Here is a 19788-nt window from a genome sequence, read left to right as displayed (position 1 = left end):
GGCCTTGCACTTGCTAGACAAGTGCTCTACCACTGAGCTAAATCCCCACCCCCTATGCTTAGTATATTTATCGGTCTTTTTTATTTTGTTGTTTCCACATACTTTTCCCCTCTTCCGATGAATTACTACACGGTTATTTACCATTCCTGTCCTCTTGAGAATATCCCTTATTTTCAGAATGTGGTTTACCATTTTTAGAGTAAGATTGCTGAAGAGACATGGCTTCCTGGTGATTATGCTATGTAAAGTTTCTCCTCTTGTGTTGATGTGAATGATACATTTGCTAAGTAATAAATTCTAATAAATTCTAGGCTAGTATCAGTATTCTTTGAAAATGTATTGAAAGGTGGTCCAAGCCCTTTTATGTTTTAGAATGCCCATTGAAAATTCAGGTGTTAGTGTCATGTGATTTAGTCTTTTTCCTTCACACTTTTTGTATTTTTATTTCTCTGTTCAGTTAGGCTTTGATGATGATGATGATGATGATGATGATGATGATTTTATTATTTTTTATTATTATAATTTTTGTATTTATTATATTTATCATTTTATTATCACTTTTATTATATTATATTACATTATTATTAATATTTATTGTTGTTATTATTGTAATTATTATTATTATTATTATTATTATGTGTCTACTCGATATTTTCTATGATTCTAGTACTTTAACAGGTATCTCTTTCTGGTTTGCGGTATATTGTTACCAGAAAATCACATACAAATAGTTATTGTAATTGGCTTTATTCTCATGCTACTCATAGTGTCCTAAACTTATAAATCAGGGACCCTGCCTCAATTGGTTCTGATTGGAAAATAGAGATATTGATAGCCAGTGTCTAGGCAGGGCAGACACAGCAGGAGTTTCAGGATGCTTGGACAAAGGTCCAGAGAGGAAGAAGACATGGAGATTCTCCAGGACAGACTTTCAGGACAGAGAAGCATCTGACATAGAAGACCATGAGAATAAGCAGACCCAGGAGAGCTGCCCAATGGTGTCCAGGGTAAGAAAGATGGGAATAGATTTTAGCAAATAATAACGTGGGAATATCAGTGTGGGATAGTATAGCCACTCGGAGGTTAGGAAGTGGCCTTGCCATTGAGCTGTTAAAGGCTGTATGTGTGAGGCCTCCATCCATAAGCCCCTCTCCCTATCTGCTTCCGCTGCCCTGTCTTCTTCAAAGGTGTTTCCCCCTCCACAAAAACATCCCTTTGCAGCCTCCCCAGCATGACATTCTATTTATTGTAAGGTCAAGGCTTGGCACGACCAAGGGCTTCTCCCATTGGTATAGAACATGGTCATACTTTGCTACATATGCAGCTAGAGGCACCAGTCTGTCCATGTGCAGTCTTAAGGAAGGGCTTTAGTCCCGCGGAGATCTGGTTTGTGACCACTGTTGTCCTCACTGGGTTGCAAGGCACTTCAGCTCCTTTAATACTTTATCTTCCCCAAAGTGGACCCTGTTCTCATTTCAATGGTTGGCTGGAAGCATCAGCCTTGTTATTTGTCATGATCTGGAAGAGCCTCTCAGGAGACAGATATATCAGGCTCCTATAAGCATTAACTTGTTGGCATCAGCAATACTTTGTAGGTTTGGGGGCTGTATGTATGTGGGCTGGATCCCCAGGTGGTGCAGGCTTAGAATGGCTATTCCTTCAATCTCTGCTCTAAACTTAATCTCCATATCGTGTCCTATGAATATTTCTGTTTCCCCCTTTAAGACAGACCATCCTCACTTGGTTCATCCTTCTTCTTGAACTTAAAGCGTTAAGTGAATTGTATGTTGGGTAATTCAAGGTTTTGGGATAGTGTGTGTGTGTGTGTGTGTGTGTGTGTGTGTGTGTGTGTGTGTGTTATTTTTCTTTTGTGTGTGTGTGTGGGATTTGGTTGCCTCATTCAGGATCAGATTTTATACTTTCATTCATTTGCTTATGAATTTCATGATGTCATTCTATATGATTACTGAGTTGCACTTAATTATGCAGATGAATCAAAAATTCTGTATCCATTCATGTGGTCAAATCATCTGGGTTCATCCTAGCTTCTGGCTATCATGAATACAGCTGCTATAAACATAATACAACATGTGTCCCAGTTATATGTTGGGACATCATTTGGGAATATTACAAGTGGGGTAGCTAAGTCACCAGCATATACTATGTCCAATTTTCTGAAGAAAGCCCAGAGTAACTTCCGGAATATTGTACCTCATCTCAATCCCACCAATAATGGAGGAGTCTTCCTCTTTCTCCACATGGTGACCAGCATCTGCTGTTAACTGAATTTTTGATCTTAGCCGTTCTGCCTGGTGTATCTTTTGATTTTCATTACCCTGATGAATAATGATGTTGAACATTTCTTTATGTATTTCTCAGCCATTCAAAATTCTTCTGCTGAAAATTATTTGTGTAGATCTGTACCCCATTATTAAGAGGGTTATTTGACTTTCTGGAGTATAACTTCTTGAGTTCTTTGTACATATTGAATATTAAATATCTTTCATATATAGGATGGCAACGATCCTTTTCCAAGATAATAGTTGCCATTTTGTCATAAAGACAGTGTTTCTTGCCTTATAGACACTTGGCATTTTTTTTTTGGTTCTTTTTTTTTTCGGAGCTGGGGACCGAACCCAGGGCCTTGCGCTTCCTAGGCAAGCGCTCTACCGCTGAGCTAAATCCCCAACCCCGACACTTGGCATTTTTACAAGGTCCAATCTGTCAACTCTTCATCGTAAAGCATAAGCCACTGGTTTGGAGTTTTGTTCAAGAAATTTTCCATTGTTATCATGTGTTCAAGCTTTTCCACACCTTTTCTTCTTTTGGATTGTGTATATCTCTTTTTTTGGGATGCCCTTTATCCACTTGGACTTCAGCTTGTACAGTGTGATAAGAATGGACGGATGTATATTAATTTACATGCTGACATCTAGATGAACCAACACAGGTGTTCTACTTTCCTGTCTACGTACCAATACCATATAATTTTTATACTATTGCTTGGTATTCAACTTGAGGTTAGGGATGTTTATTTCCACAGACTTTCTTTTATTTTGAGAATAGTTTCCACTTCCTTGTTTTTTTCTCATTCTAAATGAACTTGCACATTTCTCTTTCTAACTGTATGAAGAATTTTGTTGAAATTTTCTTGGGGATTACATTGAATCTGTAGATTGCTTTTGGCAAAGGGCCCTTTTCACTATATCAATACGGCCAATCCTTGAACATGAAAGTCTTTCCATCTTCTGAGATTTTCTTCTTTTAGAGAAATTAATTTCTTTTCATATGGCACTTTCCCTTGCCTTGTTTGAGTTACACGGAGGTATTTTTTGTTATTTGTGATTATTGTGAAGAGAGACACAGCCAGAATACAGCAAATACAGAGGCGAATGCCAGCAGCAAACCACTGAACTGAGAATAGGACCCTCATTCAAGGAATCAGAGAAAGAACTGGAAGAGCTTGAAGGGGCTCGAGACCCCATATGTACAACAATGCCAAGCAACCAGAGCTTCCAGGGACTAAGCCACTACCTAAAGACTATAAATGGACTGACCCTGGACTCTGACCTCATAGGTAGCAATGAATATCCTAGTAAGAGCACCAGTGGAAGGGGAAGCCCTGGGTCCTGCTAAGACTGAACCCCCAGTGAACTAGATTGTTGGGGGAGGGCGGCAATGGGGGGAGGATGGGGAGGGGAACACCCATAAGGAAGGGGAGGGGGAGGGCGATGTTTGCCCGGAAACCAAAGAATTATTATTAAGTATTAAATAAATTAAAAAAACCCTCATGGAGCTTCCCACCACTCAAGGAGCAACATCCTTGGCATTTGCAATAATAGTGGTCTTTTAGGAGTTTCCTCTGTGGCAGACCGATGCTTCCAGCATCACCCAAGGAAATGTAGAATAATGAGCGACGGCCGCCACCCGTAAAAAGCATTTGTAAAAATAAAGTGGTTCTTTAAGCTGGCTAACATGATTTAACTACTGGCTCTGATGTTAAAAAAAAAAACAATTTAGGGAACAATTTGAAGTTCGGAAAGTCTGGGGCTTTTTAAGGTCATGGATCAAGAACATGGCCGCACCGGCTAATGGTGTGACGGTCACAGAAGCTGGACTCTGGAGGACTGATTTCGGTCCCAGTTGTACCCTCAGCTTCCTGATAGGATTTAATAAGGATTGACAATCACAGGTGTGCATTCTGATCATTTAAAGCAGAGATGACATTTTTTACACAGATGTTTAGATTTGTGCTTTTTAAAAGATTCTTATTAAATCACTTTTACAGATAAATAATACGATATTTAACCATTTCTCTGTAAATTCAAATTGCTGCCTATAGAGAAGGGAAACCGACTGAGAAAACTACTTTGCTTACTCTTTGTTACTCTGTAACAAATTGCTTACATATGAAGTTATGTTGGCTTTGGGAGTAATTTGCTTTCTTTACGTGCACCATGTAATATTGGTTCTCATACAGTATTGGGTATCGCTTTTCTCATGATCAAGCACGAGAAGAAACTAGAACATGATCACATTTGCAGCTTTACATGGCTTGAAAGATTTCACTAGGATATCAAAGCTCCTTGTTGTGATTTGCCCTGAAGTTCTCTGTATTTTGAGGCTAATTCACTGCCCCGAGGGCAGCTGCCTAGTCATGGACTCAGAACTCAGGTGACTGCACCAGAACCACCTCCCATTGAATTTGTGAAGTACAGGTGAGGGGCGTGTACAGGATAGAACGAGGCCTGTCATTGGAGGAGTAGGAAGGAAGGGCTGAGAGATGTTTGAAGGAAGTAGAAGAGACTAGAGGAAAAGGAGAGACAGGAAGAGGAGAGGGTGAGAAGCCGCGGCAGGTGAGGTTAAGATTCTGTTCTGTGTATTTACTGGTTGTTATTAATGTTCCTAAGGGATGGACGGTGAAGCGCTTTGTATATTTAAGTGGGCAATTATATATTATCAATTGGGTCAAATTTAGTGTGTTGTGTGTTCTTCTATGTGAGGGTTTGAGTATAGGAAAGTGTGTGGCGGCAAGGGACACTGTGCCAACAGGGAGTAGGGCTGTGTTTTTGAAAGAGCGTACCCCAAAACGGGGAGCCGCGTCTCTCGCTCCGATCGCGGGGTGGGGTGCCCCCAGGAATCACGAGTAGCCATCTTGATGTAACAACAAGAGGTAGCTTTTATTAATGAGATCCCTATTAGCGGGATCCCGGGTCGATACGTATCCCACACAGGAGACAGAGGAATCAACCCTGAGCTTCCAAACTCGGGGGTTTATATAGGGGAGGTTAGGGGCATTCGCGCGGTTACACATGATTGGTCAATTCAAATGGTGCAAGTTACTTTTGGCGCGAAATTACATCAGCAAGGAGTATGTGCTATCTAGCAGCTCGGCAGGCAGGTAGGGTGGCTCATCTCACTCAGGGGGGTGAAGGAAGGGGAGGGGGTGGCTACAAATGGTCAATGTCCTTGGGGCTGGTAGCTGGTCCGGCAAGTCCTATCTCTGGCTCTCCCTCAGGCACGTCCGGCCCTGCACATCCAGACTCTGACAATGAGCAACCTTTTTAAAACTCTAGTTCTACAATTTCAGCAAAATACGTACAAGATATATGGGGACACTACGGTGCTCGTGATGTCAGGGTAAAGGACAAGTTTTCTTTTTTCTTTGTTCTTTTTACATCAACAGACAGCAAACCAAGGTGATGGGCAAGAATTGACTAGTAGTCATAAAAGTTGAGAGAACCTTTTTATTTTCTAAGGAAGAGGACGCGGGTGACATATTAATTCTTGATAACTTAAGGGCGGGAAATCAAACAAAGAAATGGGGAGGCGTCCTGGGCTGGCAGGCTGTCGGTCCCTGCTGTGTGATAAGTAATGGCAGCTCAGAGAGTCAAGAGATTAAAGCTGCTTTTTAAAAAGTTGTTTAGAAAGTCTTTCAGGACACTCATGTGCTTTTTAACGTGGGCTCCACGAGAATTTTGGGTGGAAATCCTAGTTACACAAGATACTTCTTTTTTTTTCAGGTATTATTAACAAGTGATTAAGTGTGTTTTTAGAAAGAAGAGAGTAGAGAGTTTACCTGAGTCAGGTGGGGATTTTCATCTACTGTTCAGAACGTAGGGGAAAATTATTCACTACCACGTAGAGAGTTGTGATGAAATGTCTCTAACACCAGGGAGAGTGAACGCAGACATATATTGTAGAAGTTCTTAAGGGTAAAGAAAAATCTGTGGCTTCAGGTAGAGAGCTTAACAGATTGAGATATTTTGGGCAAAAGCCCTGGTTTGATGTGTTGCTTATTGATATTAGAATTGATAGAAGGTATTTGGTTAGTTTTATGAATAACCCCACTATATGGCTCGTTGATGACGGCTAGCGAGGGTTTGTGGTTACTTTTGATATTTAGCACAATAGGAAGTTCAAATTGTCTTAACGTGGTCTCCACGGGAACTTTGGGTTAATTTCCTGATATCACCGAGTACAGAGTGATATCAGGCTCATTGTGTACATAAATTCCTTTTTTAAAAATTGTTTAGTCTTCATGATGGGTGTGACTTTGAGTTTTATGCTTATATTTCCTCTTGGAGAGAGTGCAAGATACAAGCTTTTCTGGTTTCAGACTAGGGAACAGAGTATTTTGGGAGAAAGATTTTGTCCTTGTGTTTTTAAAAATTGTGATTAGGCTCTGGAAGCCTCACAGAGTCATACTGATCAGATTTGAGAGCGGTTGACCACCTGAAAAAAATATATTGAGGAGGATCAAACAAAAAGATATCTCGATTCTAAACCTTTGTCTTGAGAGTTGTATTTTGCAGAGTGTACCTACTTGGAATCCTGGTCTCAGTGACCTTCAGCTGGGTACAGTCAGGACACATCGGCTATCGCATTTGCTTCATTCTTCATACCCTCTACCCCTAAGGATATCTCAACGCCTGTGTACACCTTGAAGAAGTCATGGAGGAGTCCTCGTCTCAATTCCCTAGAATTTGTTGGGTGGGGCTGTAATTGGTTATTCAAAAGTTGTTTTTATAAAGAATTTAAAATTGGCTGAAATTTAGCAGGGAGGAATAAGATAGATTGAGCTATACAGTCAGAATCGCTTTTGGTAACTAAGCTTTACCTTATCTTTGTTTGGGTATAGAATTTATCTGACAAAAAAAATTTAAAAGTACAAGAAGAGCCAGCCTCATGTTGTTGTCATTACAGACTTCTGAGTGGATGACACCTGTGAGTTACGATTCACATAGCAACGTCATTGCTCTGACTTTGTGAGAGAACTTTCAAGACTATATTAAGTTATAAAGACAACAGTCCAGATTGTCTTAGACAGATAGACGATTTTCAACAACGTCAGAAATACACAAAATTTGAGATTTAAAGTGATTATTTACCTTTAGTTGCTCCTAACTGTTCCCCTTTGGCAGATTTAATTAAGAATTTGAACATGTCTACCTCTAGATGAGGCAATATTTGTGGCTAGACAGTCACTGGAGAAAATGCCTGTTTCATCTGCAGATTAATACTATCCAGAAAAGGACAAATTACGCAGAGGATTTGACTATAAACCTGCCATTACAGGGTGATCAGACCTTCCAAGTCTGCATTTCAAGAGGCTGTCAGTCGATCTTGGGACAGAAGGCTGAAGACTTGCGCTCACACGTTGCTAACAGCGGACTGTGCTAGTGGAGATTTGTCTCTACAACCTCTCAGTTCTAGATGTCCTCTCAGGCTTCCTATGTGCATAGATATTTGGTCATTCTCAGATTTCTGACGGGGTTGGAGACTGATTATAGTCTCATTGCTTATCAGGCTGTATAACTCTGAATATACATATTTTATTGGATAGTTATCAGATAGTACACAAGCGAGCCAAGACATAATATAAATTTTAAGCCTTTCTGAAGCGGAAATGAAGAACTAAATGTTCTTTCTAACTGGTATAGTGATGGACTGAGTGTTGAGTATATAATCTGCTTTATAAATTGTAGGATGGTAATAATCTTACTCAATTGATATGTAAATGAAAAGGCTGTTTAACTGGACAAAAGGGAGAAATGTTGTTTACACTGAAGTTATCTGTATATTGATGCTAATCCACTGCTCCGAGGACAGCCGCCTTGTCCTGTCCTCAGAACGCACGTGACTTCCCCAGAACCACTTCCCAATTAAGTTTGTGAAGTACAGGTGAGGGGCAGGTACAGGATAGAAGGAGGCCTGTCATTGGAGGAGAAGGAAGGAAGGGCGGAGAGATGTTTGAAGGAAGAGGAGGAGACTAGAGGAAAAGGAGAGACAGGAAGAGGAGAGGGTGAGAAGCCGAGGCAGGTGAGGTTAAGATTCTGTTCTGTGTATTTACAGGTTGTTATTAATGTTCCTAAGGGATGAATGGTACCAGGCTTTGTATGCTGAAGTGGGCTATTATATCTTATCAATTGGGTCAAAGATTATTGTGTTGTGTGTTCTTTTATGTGAGGTTTTGAGTGTAAGAGCGTGTGTGGCAGTAAGAGACACTGGGCAGCTGAGGAGTGGGATTGTATTCAACCAAGATATCTAGCAGAGACTTGGGAAACTATGGTGCAAGAGAGAGCGGGTAAAAGACGACTTTTTATTTTTATATTTTTGCAACAACACATTCACTTCTGTATTTGACATGCTCTTGGTGTGTCCCTTAGGGAAGATCTATATCTGGTTCCTGACAGAATGTGCTTCTTAGGTTCATCAATCTTATCTAGTTTTGGTGGCTGATTATATATATATATATATATATATATATATATATATATATATATATATATATTGGTGTTTCCTACAGCTATGAGATTAGGTGGAATTTTAACACGGATACTGAGCAGCTATGTCAAGAATGTAGAATCCACAAATGGCAATGCCAAGTAGACTCGCTCCTGTTCTTATGAGCCTAATAAAGTTGAGGTTTCATTGGACCTCAAATTCTTCCCTCCCTGCCAATCCTCCTGTATCTCATCTTTGGCCTGAAGAAAGAATCATTTTAAAACATCCAAAACCCTGAAATCTCACACTTGGAACACGGGAAGGTAGATATTACAGAAATGATATCTAATGGGACTACAGAACCACATTCAATCGTCCACGCTGTCCTTTGATTCACTCAGGCAGTCATTTTTTTGCATAAATGAAAAATTTGGGAGTTTATCATTTGAAGTAGGTACACAATATTGACACCATTACATTCACTCTTTAGCTTGGCCAGCTTTGTTGAGAAAATCATTGCAAAAAACTAGAATTGGAAAACGGAATTTGTGAGTCCACATTCAGGAATATCTATAAAGTCCCCTATCAAGGAATGAACAAGTACAAAATGAAATGCAAAATCCACAAAATTAAATATCTGTAGGGAAACAATGGCCTTTGCGAAAGAGATAGAACCTGGGAAATTGAACTGTTTGTCACAGGAATGGACCTGATAATAAAATTGTTATACAGAAGAATCTCCTACATCCCATGTTCCTAGATATTTTGTAAACATGCCAAGCACCTGAATAACTTCTCCATTCAGAGCATGTAACCACTAATAAAGCAAAGAGAAGTTTCCAGCTGTAGAGAGATTTAGTACATAAAGGTTTCCACTGTGTCACAGGAGACATTCCTGGAAAAGGCACACTCAGATCTGGTCAATGTTAGGAAAGCTGTTCAGCAGGTAGGACATGGCGGTTCTCAGTGACATCATCATTAGGCCTCCCTGAAAAATCTCTTGCATCTGGAGAGCTCTAGCTTCTTCTGTGATGTCACAAGTGTTGTCCTGTCTTCAACTGCACCTCGGATATTCCTTCAGTACCTCTAGGGTTTACCAATTAGCCTTCTATTCAGAGGAAACAGCCATTTGGGAGGGAGAACAAAGAGGATGAAGAGATCAGAGATGGGGAGAAGGAAGCTGCCCTTCTGTCTTGGTATAAAAAAAGGAACAAATACATGGTCCTTGGGAATACTCAGTGATTTCTGGGTAGGGGTTGAGGTTCCACTGAAGAGATAGCCTTGATCTGAGCCTTCCACATACGGGAATTGGGTCTGTCATACTCTTAGAAGCATCTGGACTTCCCTCGTTGTAATGGTTCCTGAAAGTCAGAGAGTTTAAATCATTAATTTCTTTATTCCAAAAACCAGGGGTTGGGATGGACACAGTCGTTTTCCTGAGAGCTCATGGCTTTTATTATTTTTGCCCTGAAGAAAAAGGTGCTAAGGAAGAAGGCAAAGACAAGTATTGTGTCCGCAGCTCAGTGTAAACTCTTCCATGCTTTGGATTCCTATAGTGCAGTTTGTTTCTGACACTGATATCTGGGAGAGAGAAGTGCTTCTACCTGAGACTTCATCATCTCAGTCTTTCCACTAGTATTACTCTGATTACCATTCCCTGACAGTGACCTTTAATATTTCTGAGTCAATATGTGTAATTAGCTGGCAGATTTCTTTTCTTTAATTTCTTTAATTTTTTTAATTTTTTAGCAATTTTTATTGCTTTTTTAATTGGATATTTCTATATTTGCATTTCAAATTTTATTTCCATTCCCAAGTTCCTGTCCATAAAGGACCTAACTGGTCCTCCTACCCTTCTTCTATAACCTCCCTCAGTGCACCTTGATATTCGCTTGAACTGAGAGTTAAACTTAGGTTGGACCAGGAACTTCTCCTTCCATTTGTTCCCAACATGGCCATCCTCTGCTACATATGCAGATGGAGCCATAGGTCTGTCCATGCACAGTCTTTGAATATTAGTTTAGTAGCAGAAAGCTCTGGTTCATTGGCATTGTTGTTCTTATAGGTTTGAAAGCCCCTTCAGCTCTTGTAATCCTTTCTCAAAATCTACCAACAAGAGGTCCGTTTTCAGTTCACTGCTCTGCCACAAGCATTCACTTCGGTTTTCGACAGATTCTAGCTGTGTCTCTCAGGAAAGATTTATATCTGGTTCCTGGCAGCATGCAATTCTTAGCTTCTGGTTTTCATTATATATATATATATATATATATATATATATATATATATATACATATATATATATATATATGTATATATATAGTTTTTCTTATATATTATATATATTATATATTTAATATATATTTTCAATGTGGACGTAATGCTCAGAATCGGATTTATTCAGTTTCCACTCTAAATTCAAAGATATTTTTGTTCCCCCTTTCAAAAATGAATGAAGCATCCATATTTTTGGTGTCCTTCTTGGGATTCCAGTGGTCTGTAGTCTGCATCTTCGGTAATTTGAGCTTTTGTGGCAATATCTATTTTCGGTGATTTCATACCATGTGTGTTTTTCTGTGGTTGTGTTACCTCAGTTAGTATTACATTTTCTAGTTCAATCCATTTGTCAATGAATTTCTTGAAATCGTTGCTTTTGATAGCCGAATAGTACACCATTGTGTAGATGTACTACATTTTCTGTATCCATTCCTCTGATGAGTGCCATTAGGCTTCCTTCTAGTTCCTGGTATCATGAATAAGGCTGCTATGAACATAGTTGAGCATGTGTCTTTTTTGCATGTTGGAGCATCCTTTGGTTATATGGCCAGGATAGGTATATCTGGGTCCTCAGGAAGTGCAATTTCCAATTTTCTGAGGAATCTCCAGACTCATTTCCAGAATGGTTGAACCAGTTTGTAATCCCACCAACGAAGAAGGATCATTCCTCTTCCTTGACATCTTTATCAACATCCGCTGTCTCCTGAGTTTTTTATCTCAGACATTCTTACATGTGTGAAGTGGAGTCTCATGGTTGTTTTCATTTACATTTCCATGATGACTAAGTATGTTGAACATTTCTTTAGATGCTTCTCGGATATTTGATTTTCCTCAGTTGAGAAATCTTTGTTTAGTTCTGGAACATAATTTTAATAGGGTTATTTGTCTCTCTGAAGTCTAGTTTTTGAGTTCTTTGTGTGTATTGGTAATAGCCCTCTATCAGATGGAGGATTGGTGTAGACCTTTTCCAAATCTGTTCCTTGCTGTTTTGTCCTAACAGTGTCCTTTGGCAGGCAGTTTTCTACTACAGTGAAGAACTCTCAGTTAGTGAACTAGAACACGGACTGGCTCCTCCCTGACTTCCTTACGTGTTCTGAACAGTAATTGGGGAAACTAAACAACCGTGTTATACCCCTAAACGGCATGCCTATCCATAGTCGTGGGTCTAGAGAGACCTATCAGTGATTCTGGGCATCTGTCAAAGAAATGTAGGCTGGTGGAGTTTGCAGTTTTCATCCTGGCTTCGGTAACTACAGGCTGTGGTGTTGTGCAGCCAAGATACACCATGTGCAGCTGTGAATAGGCCTGAGGAGGCTGACTCCTTGGATTTCTGAAGCATTGATAAGGGAGTGAGAGGAAATCAGCACCCCCTGCTCAGCAGAGCTCTGGGAATGCTGACACTCTTGCTTCATCTCTATATGAAGGTAGGTCAAAAGATCACCTGTCAGGTATGTTCTTAAATATCCTTCAGTGTGCTAGCATTGGGGTGCAATGAAATACTATGCAGGAGACGTATGGGAAACACCTGAACTCTTCCATTAGAGATCAGAGAGATGAGCTGCATTCACATTCAACTGACTGTGTATGTTCCTGGTCTTTGGCTTTGATCATGCAGATCTTTTCTCTCATACTTCATTGTTCATGTGGCCAAGTTGTGGGGAAGCACGACTCACAATTGTTTCCCATTTTCCCATCCTCCATTCTAGGGTCATAGATTTTAGTGAAACTCTTCACATTTTATATTGTAGACCAACTGACCTAACTATTCTTCAATAAGCTCTTCTCTATTATCCCTACACCGTATGTGTGTGTGTGTGTGTGTGTGTGTGTGTGTGTGTGTTTCTGTTTGTGTGCTTAAATGGTTAGTTTGTATGCAAGTTTACAGAAACCTTGTCACTGAAAGAGTCTATGTAAGAAATCTATAAACTGTGGATGGGGCAGCATCCAAATGTTCTCCCACAACATGACCTTCTAGAAAGAGTAGCATAATCTGCATAAAATAATACACTTGAAAGTAAAACTTGGAGGAAATGCCCTGGCATGGCTCCATTATCACTGTTAGCTGTGACATTGTTCTCTTGGCTTCTGTGGCCAGACATGAAGGCTCTGAAGCAAAGTCGCTTCCTCTTGATCTGTGAATAAGCTGAAGAAGTCTGTCAACTGGGTCACATGAAGCATATGAAAGGCGTGACAAGACAGCATCAGGCCGTTGTGACACTGCCCTCCCAATGGAAACATGGAAGTGTTGACAATCACAGAGTGGGGTCTCGAGTCTGAACTTTGACACCCAGCTAGGCAAAGTGTAACCTGTCAGTCAGCTTCCTGAGTACCATCCACAAGCCAAGGGTAGGCTCAGATGAAGCACCATTGAAGATAGATTCTGTCCCTTGTGAGCTGCATCTCAGGATATGTGGAAGACCATTCAGTCTCTAGTGACATGGGAGATCAGTGTAATGAGAGACAGAGAGAGGGGCCAAATCAGTGTTTGATTTCTGGACGACCATAACTGCATTATCCACGCTAAGGATTTGCTCATGGAAGTCTAGGGTTTCACACTGGTATAGGCCAATCTGTATGATGTTTCAATAGCACAACTGGCTCCAGGCTTCTTTATTAGTTATTGTGATTTATAGGCAGTCATTTATACCTTGTCTTCTAGATTCCCATATTATTTTATGGATTCATATTCACATGGCATATTCTTTCACTCTCTCTCTCTGTATATGTGTTTTTCTCTGTCTCTCAGTCTCATCTCTCTTTCTCTGTCTGCCTCTCCGTCCTATTTTTCAGCTTTCCTACAACAGTCTTTACTAATGATAACATATTTCATATCAGTTTAGACACTTGCTTCTCTCATAAACCCCAGTGTGATCTGAACTTGCTGGCTACTGGAGAACCACAATTAAAAATAGAATTGATGTCCAAATCTACTAGACTAGAACTTTAACAACTCAGAAGACGTAGAATATTCCTCAACTCCCAACAAGCCTAAGGGCCAAGGCTCATGTATGGAAGGAAAATTTTCAGAGATCCAAGAAATGCGTGCCTGGCTGACCATGGACCAGCTTCTCTTTACAGGGACTGCCAGCCTCAGGAGAAAGGTAACATGGGGATATAATAAATATGCATCGTGTAATAATACCTAGTCTCTTCCCTTACGTTACCCTTCCCTGTCTGTATTTTCCTAATGGAGGTTGTACATAAATGTAGTAGTGACTGCCTTTCAGGAGTATAGAAGTTTTCACATGTGGCACCCAAATGAAGAATTTGACTTTCCTTCCCGGGCTGAAGCTCCTTACCAATGATCTACGACATCTTTTTCCCTAGGACTGCTGCTTTGTTTTGTTTGTGAATGTGTGTGTCTGTTTGTGTGTGTGTCTGTATGTCTTCTGTCTGTCTTTCTGCCTTTATCTCTGTCTGTCTGCTTCTTCCACATGACACCTTTCTATATTTCAGAATGACTTCTTAATTGCTCATTCCAAGATTGACCCATCATGCTTTCTCTGAGTGTTTGCTTTTGATGACTCAAATTACCCCTGTGTTAATCAATGCACCTGTAGCCAGAAATGTGTACCACTGATCACATCACAATCTGCCTCATGGTTAAAATAAGTAATTTTCGAGGCTCTGAGGAAAGTTTTTATCAGAATTTATATACGTTTTCTCTATTTTTTACTCCCCTATGCAAACTGTTGTAGTCTGTGGATTTTCCCCAAGTCTTTGCTTAATTGTATTTATCTATGTACATGGCCTACTGGGAAGACATCATCCCAACCCTCCGACATTACTTAGCAGGAGGAATAGAATAAGAATTGGAGAAATTGGTCATTCAGCTACAGAACATGTCCCCTGAGATGGATTAACTGTGTCGAATCATCGCATCACTGACAAGCATTCTGAACTATGATCTCAGTTTATTTTCTTCTTTGTCATTTTGAATGTGCTACCTAAGGTGAGGAGGACCATTAGTGGGCTGTGTTTGAAAATTGAGTCTTCACTATTCATGCATGAAGGTGTTAAAAAAAATGATAGATCAGTGATATCTCTGGGTTAGAAGGGATAGTGATAGAAAGTCTTCCCTTGTGTCTCAGGCAAAGCTCCTGGACAGGGCAACTTGGCTTGTATATTTGGATAAGATCTAGTTAATTGGTAGTTGTATGGTGGTGAAGGGGAACCTCTTCTGGATACTCTTGTGTATGCTGGAGTTTCCAAGGTATTCTCTGTGATGTCACTAGTGTTATGGAAAAAGAAAAAGCCCTTCTGGAATTTGGTTAGTACTTATTGGTTTACCCACAGACATGTTTTTCAGGATGATCAATGTATTTACAGAGAAAACAGAGAGAATGGAGAGATAAGAGAGAGAGGAAGAAGAAATTAAGATTCTTCCTTGTTATAAAAGTTCAAAGCATAAATTACCTGGTGGAAAACAGAGAGTGTGAGCCCTAGGCTGGTGCTGAGGAGCTTCCTGGAGGAGGTGGTCTTGACTCAGGTCTTCTAGGAGTAGGAATTATGATCTGAAGCCTCTGGACTCCTAAAGAAGAGACCCTGAGTCAAGAATAACTGATGCATTTTTGGCAGACAGACAGGAATTGACAAGCATGCAGCTGGTCTACTACAAGATTCTTAATATCATTCTGCATGAGGAGGAATACCAATAAGATCCACAGAGGTAAGAAGCTTTGACTCTCAGGGGAGAGTATTGAACTTCATCCTCAGAGGATTCCTGTACATGTCTTTGGATTGTTATTCCAAGAGTGGACCGAGGGCTACTCCCCTGGGCACGAATCAAGGTCTCTGACGCTTTATCTTGAACATACATGATTAAGGCTTGGTGGTCCTAAACACTAGGGACTCCAGGACTTACCTGCATCCCATCAGATACGAACTGAAAATGTCCTTCATTTCTTCATGTCTTGGCCAGATTTTGTTGTTTAGGGCCAGGGGGACTGCAGAAGGGAGTGAGGCATTGATCTAGGAATCATGGTTGGAAGAAGTAAAGCAGCTAATAGGTCCAGCTTGAAGAGGGCTTTTCTCCTCTTTCAGTGCTTCCAAGTGTCTGTAGATTTCCCCTTTCATCAGGGTTCATTGGGGGACTAGCATTTTCTCTCCTGTGTCTGGGCCATAACTATGCAGTTCCTTTGTGTTTATCTACAGGGTCTGCTGGGAAGGCATCATCCCAACCTTCCACCATCAGTGAGCAAGTACAACAGATTAAGAAGTTGGAGAAATTGAGCTCCAGAAGATGACCTGTGAGTTGGGTAAACTCCCAGGAGTGCTGACCCATTGCACCAACAGCATTTGGACAAAAGATAGCCATTATGCCCACTTCTTTGTAGACAGTCCTGACCCCTCTGTGTTAACCTTAGTTTTCTCACACCACAGGAACATGCAACTGTAATGTCCTCATGTACAAACTAATTTTCTTATGTGCCTCTCAGAGGCAGGACATGAAAAAAGGATAGGATTGTGATAGGAAGCTATTTCATTTCTCAGAAATGCAGAAGCTATGGTTTGAATAACTGTCTTGGGATATGGTAAGTAATGTGTGATCCCTCATCATGGATTTTAATAGACAGAGAATGCATTTTCTGGCCTCAGAGGAACACAGAAATCTGGTCAGCTACAGAAGCACAGTAATTAAACTTAGGTAAGTAAACTTTTATTTTTTTATTTTAAAGATTTATTTTATTTGTTTTGCATGAGTATTCTGTAACTGTCAGACACAACAGAAGTGGAAGTTTGAAGCCATTATACATGGTTGTAAGCCACGATGATTTTGCTGGGAATTGAACTCAGGACCTATGGAAAAACAGTTAGTGATCTTAAATGCTGAATCATCTCATACTTTTGATGATGATGTCACCATGTATCATGGTGATGATGATGATTATCATCATTATCATTATTATTATTATTATTATTATTATTATTATTATTATTATTCTGAAACTCTAAAGGGATCAAGATTTACCCTCCTCCAAAGCTCTTCCCCCTCTCCTGTATCAAGAAGAACCTACAATAAAGAAGACACCATCACAGCTGCCCATCCTCCCCAGCACTGAAGAAAGAAAAGTTTTTCTTTGACTTGGTTATGGAGATTTTCTTGTTGACTGGGCTCATAGCTTCAGATCTGAAGCAGGGAGACTATGGAAATGGGAACTCCTTTTGGAGGAATCTGCTTACCTTGGAGGAAAAGGGAAACAGAGAGCAAAAGTAAGATGTTGTTCCACCACCTTATCCCTTGCTGAGAACAAAGTCTCTTCTTCACAGCATGGGCACCATGTAAGCAGACCAAGCAAGCATGACTAAGAGCCAAGCAGATGGGTAAACATTTGGCCATTGGGTATACGGGGGGAGCATTTCACTGACTATGCTGCCTGTATCTCCTTTCCACTGTGTTCTAATCCCATGCAAGGAAAGTTTGGTGGATTTTTGTCTGTCCTGTGACAGAACAACAGCGTTTCCCATTCTGAATGCTGTTTCTTCACTGATTTGAACCTTGAGAGAACAGAGGGAGCCAAGGAAAGCCACAGCCAACAACACTCTACATTCTAGAATATCAAGCCCTTCTCATAAGAAACACTTTCTTGTAGCTGTGAATTCAGCAGGGAGGAAAATTACAACCAACCTCTGATCAAGCAGCATAAAAATTAGCATGACATACAAAAAAGACTTAAAAATGAATCAGATCTCTGATACATAGCAAGAAGTGGTCCCGGGCCCGGTCACTAATGACATGAAGGTTATTTTGTTGAGCAAGAATTACTCTCTTGGAGTCCTCAGATGTTCATATGTGCTTGAAAATCTGTCACAGAAGACTGTATTGATATCATACTCTAATCCAGAGAGACCATACAAAAAAGTATATTATTACTTCTGCAGTACTTGGTTGAAGTTAATTCACATCACACATTTGTATGTGAGGCTGAAATTAATGTTCTACATAGATAAAAGCATTATCTCTATCCTTGACTTAGTAATTTGTTTAGTTTTGTTTTTTTAATTTGGAAAATGGCTGAGTATTCTTCAGTTCCACAATGGAACTGAAGTGACTGTTCCTCAGACTGTATACATAGAGGACATCTGAGAAGTAGTTGACATTTATAGTCGGGGCGTCTCCCCATGGATCTCTTTGGGTCAGAATAAGCATGTATAGACTTATTTCAATTAAAGGAATCATGTAGTATCAAAACATTACAGGATCCATCTGCTGTAAATATTTTCTTTTACACAGGAGAAGGAAGGTGTATCAAAGGCTGTGTATCAAAGGTTGTAGATATTACTCCATCCATAGAAGATAATATATCAAGAAGAATTCTGTAGGGCTACAGAGATTGATCAAAGTATCCCCACACAATTCTAAGACAGGACGGACAAGAAATCACTTCACTTGGAAACTTAAAATAATCTGATGCTATGGTATGTGGAGTGTTAATAGATAAAGAAAAACCAGCTAAAAAGCACATGCATACATACCAGATGCTATTCAAAAATTATCCAGAGTCAGTTTACAACCTTCACTTAGCACAAAGAGATTGATTCCCCACTTCACAGATTCTGATCAGAACCACTGAGTATTAAGAAATCTATATTAGATCTCAATTGCATATCACTTGTCTGTATAACTAGGTAGTCACAGCAAACATGAAATTCGGAAAGCAAAGTTAGAACTTGTCAACAGTGGAGGGAGTGCATGTAGTGGATGAGGTTTCGGCATGAAACTCAAATGTCCAAAATACCCCGAGATTTGAGTTTTGAGGACAAGAAACACTTAATGAGTTTTGGGACAAAATTTGAATCTAAAGACTCCAAAAATTATTTGTCAATGAGCTCTGAACCCCTATGGAGATTGCAACCTACATTAAGCACAAAGAGAATGATTCCCCATTTCACAGATTCTGATCAGAATCACTGAGTATTAAGAAATCTATAATAGAACTCACTTGTGTATCACATGTCTGTATAACTAGCTAGTCACAGCAAACATGACATTCAGAAAGCAAAGCTAGAACTTGTCAACAGTGGAGGGTGTGCATGTAGTGGATGAGGTTTGGGCATGAAACTCAAAAGTCTAAAATACCACTTAGATTTGAGTTTTGAGGACAATAAATACTTAATGAGTTTTGGGACAAAATTTGAATCAAAAGACTCCAAAAATTATTTATCAATCAGCTCTGAACCCCTATGGAGATTGGCGGATATTATGAATTTAGTCTGTGCCCCAGAGGTATAAGTAAATGGTGCAATTTGAAGGGATTAGATATGCTAAAGAGGCATGCAAAACAAAGGAGGCCATGGTATCTTTTAACAAGTGTGATTCTCCAAAACATAGCACAAGTGGAGTACTGTGGAGTGACCTAGACACTAGACACACACAACACACACACATACCAAAAGAGACACACACAAACACACATACACACACGCACACACACACACATACAAAAACAGACACACACAAACACACATACACACAAACACACACACAGACACACAAACACACACACACAGACACACAAACACACACACATACAGAAACAAACGCATAAGCCACAAATAACTGACTTCCTCTGTGCTGTGTGTGGCACGCTGGATTTATCCAAGATATGAAGTCTATTCTCAACAAGTAAGTTAAACCCAAACTCAAAGAAAAATTTAGAATTCCTCCTCCTTTCTGGAGAAAGTGTTCTGGGCATGAGCAATGCTTACATTTTAAAGTTTAAGAGGGATGACTTGAAAACAGTAACTACTGAATCCACGTTAAAACAGCATTTCAGAGATGTGTAG

This window comes from Rattus norvegicus, chromosome 3, assembly GCF_036323735.1.
Source record: "Rattus norvegicus strain BN/NHsdMcwi chromosome 3, GRCr8, whole genome shotgun sequence".
In the NCBI taxonomy this organism is placed as follows: Eukaryota; Metazoa; Chordata; class Mammalia; order Rodentia; family Muridae; genus Rattus; species Rattus norvegicus.
This window is presented reverse-complemented; position numbering follows the sequence as displayed.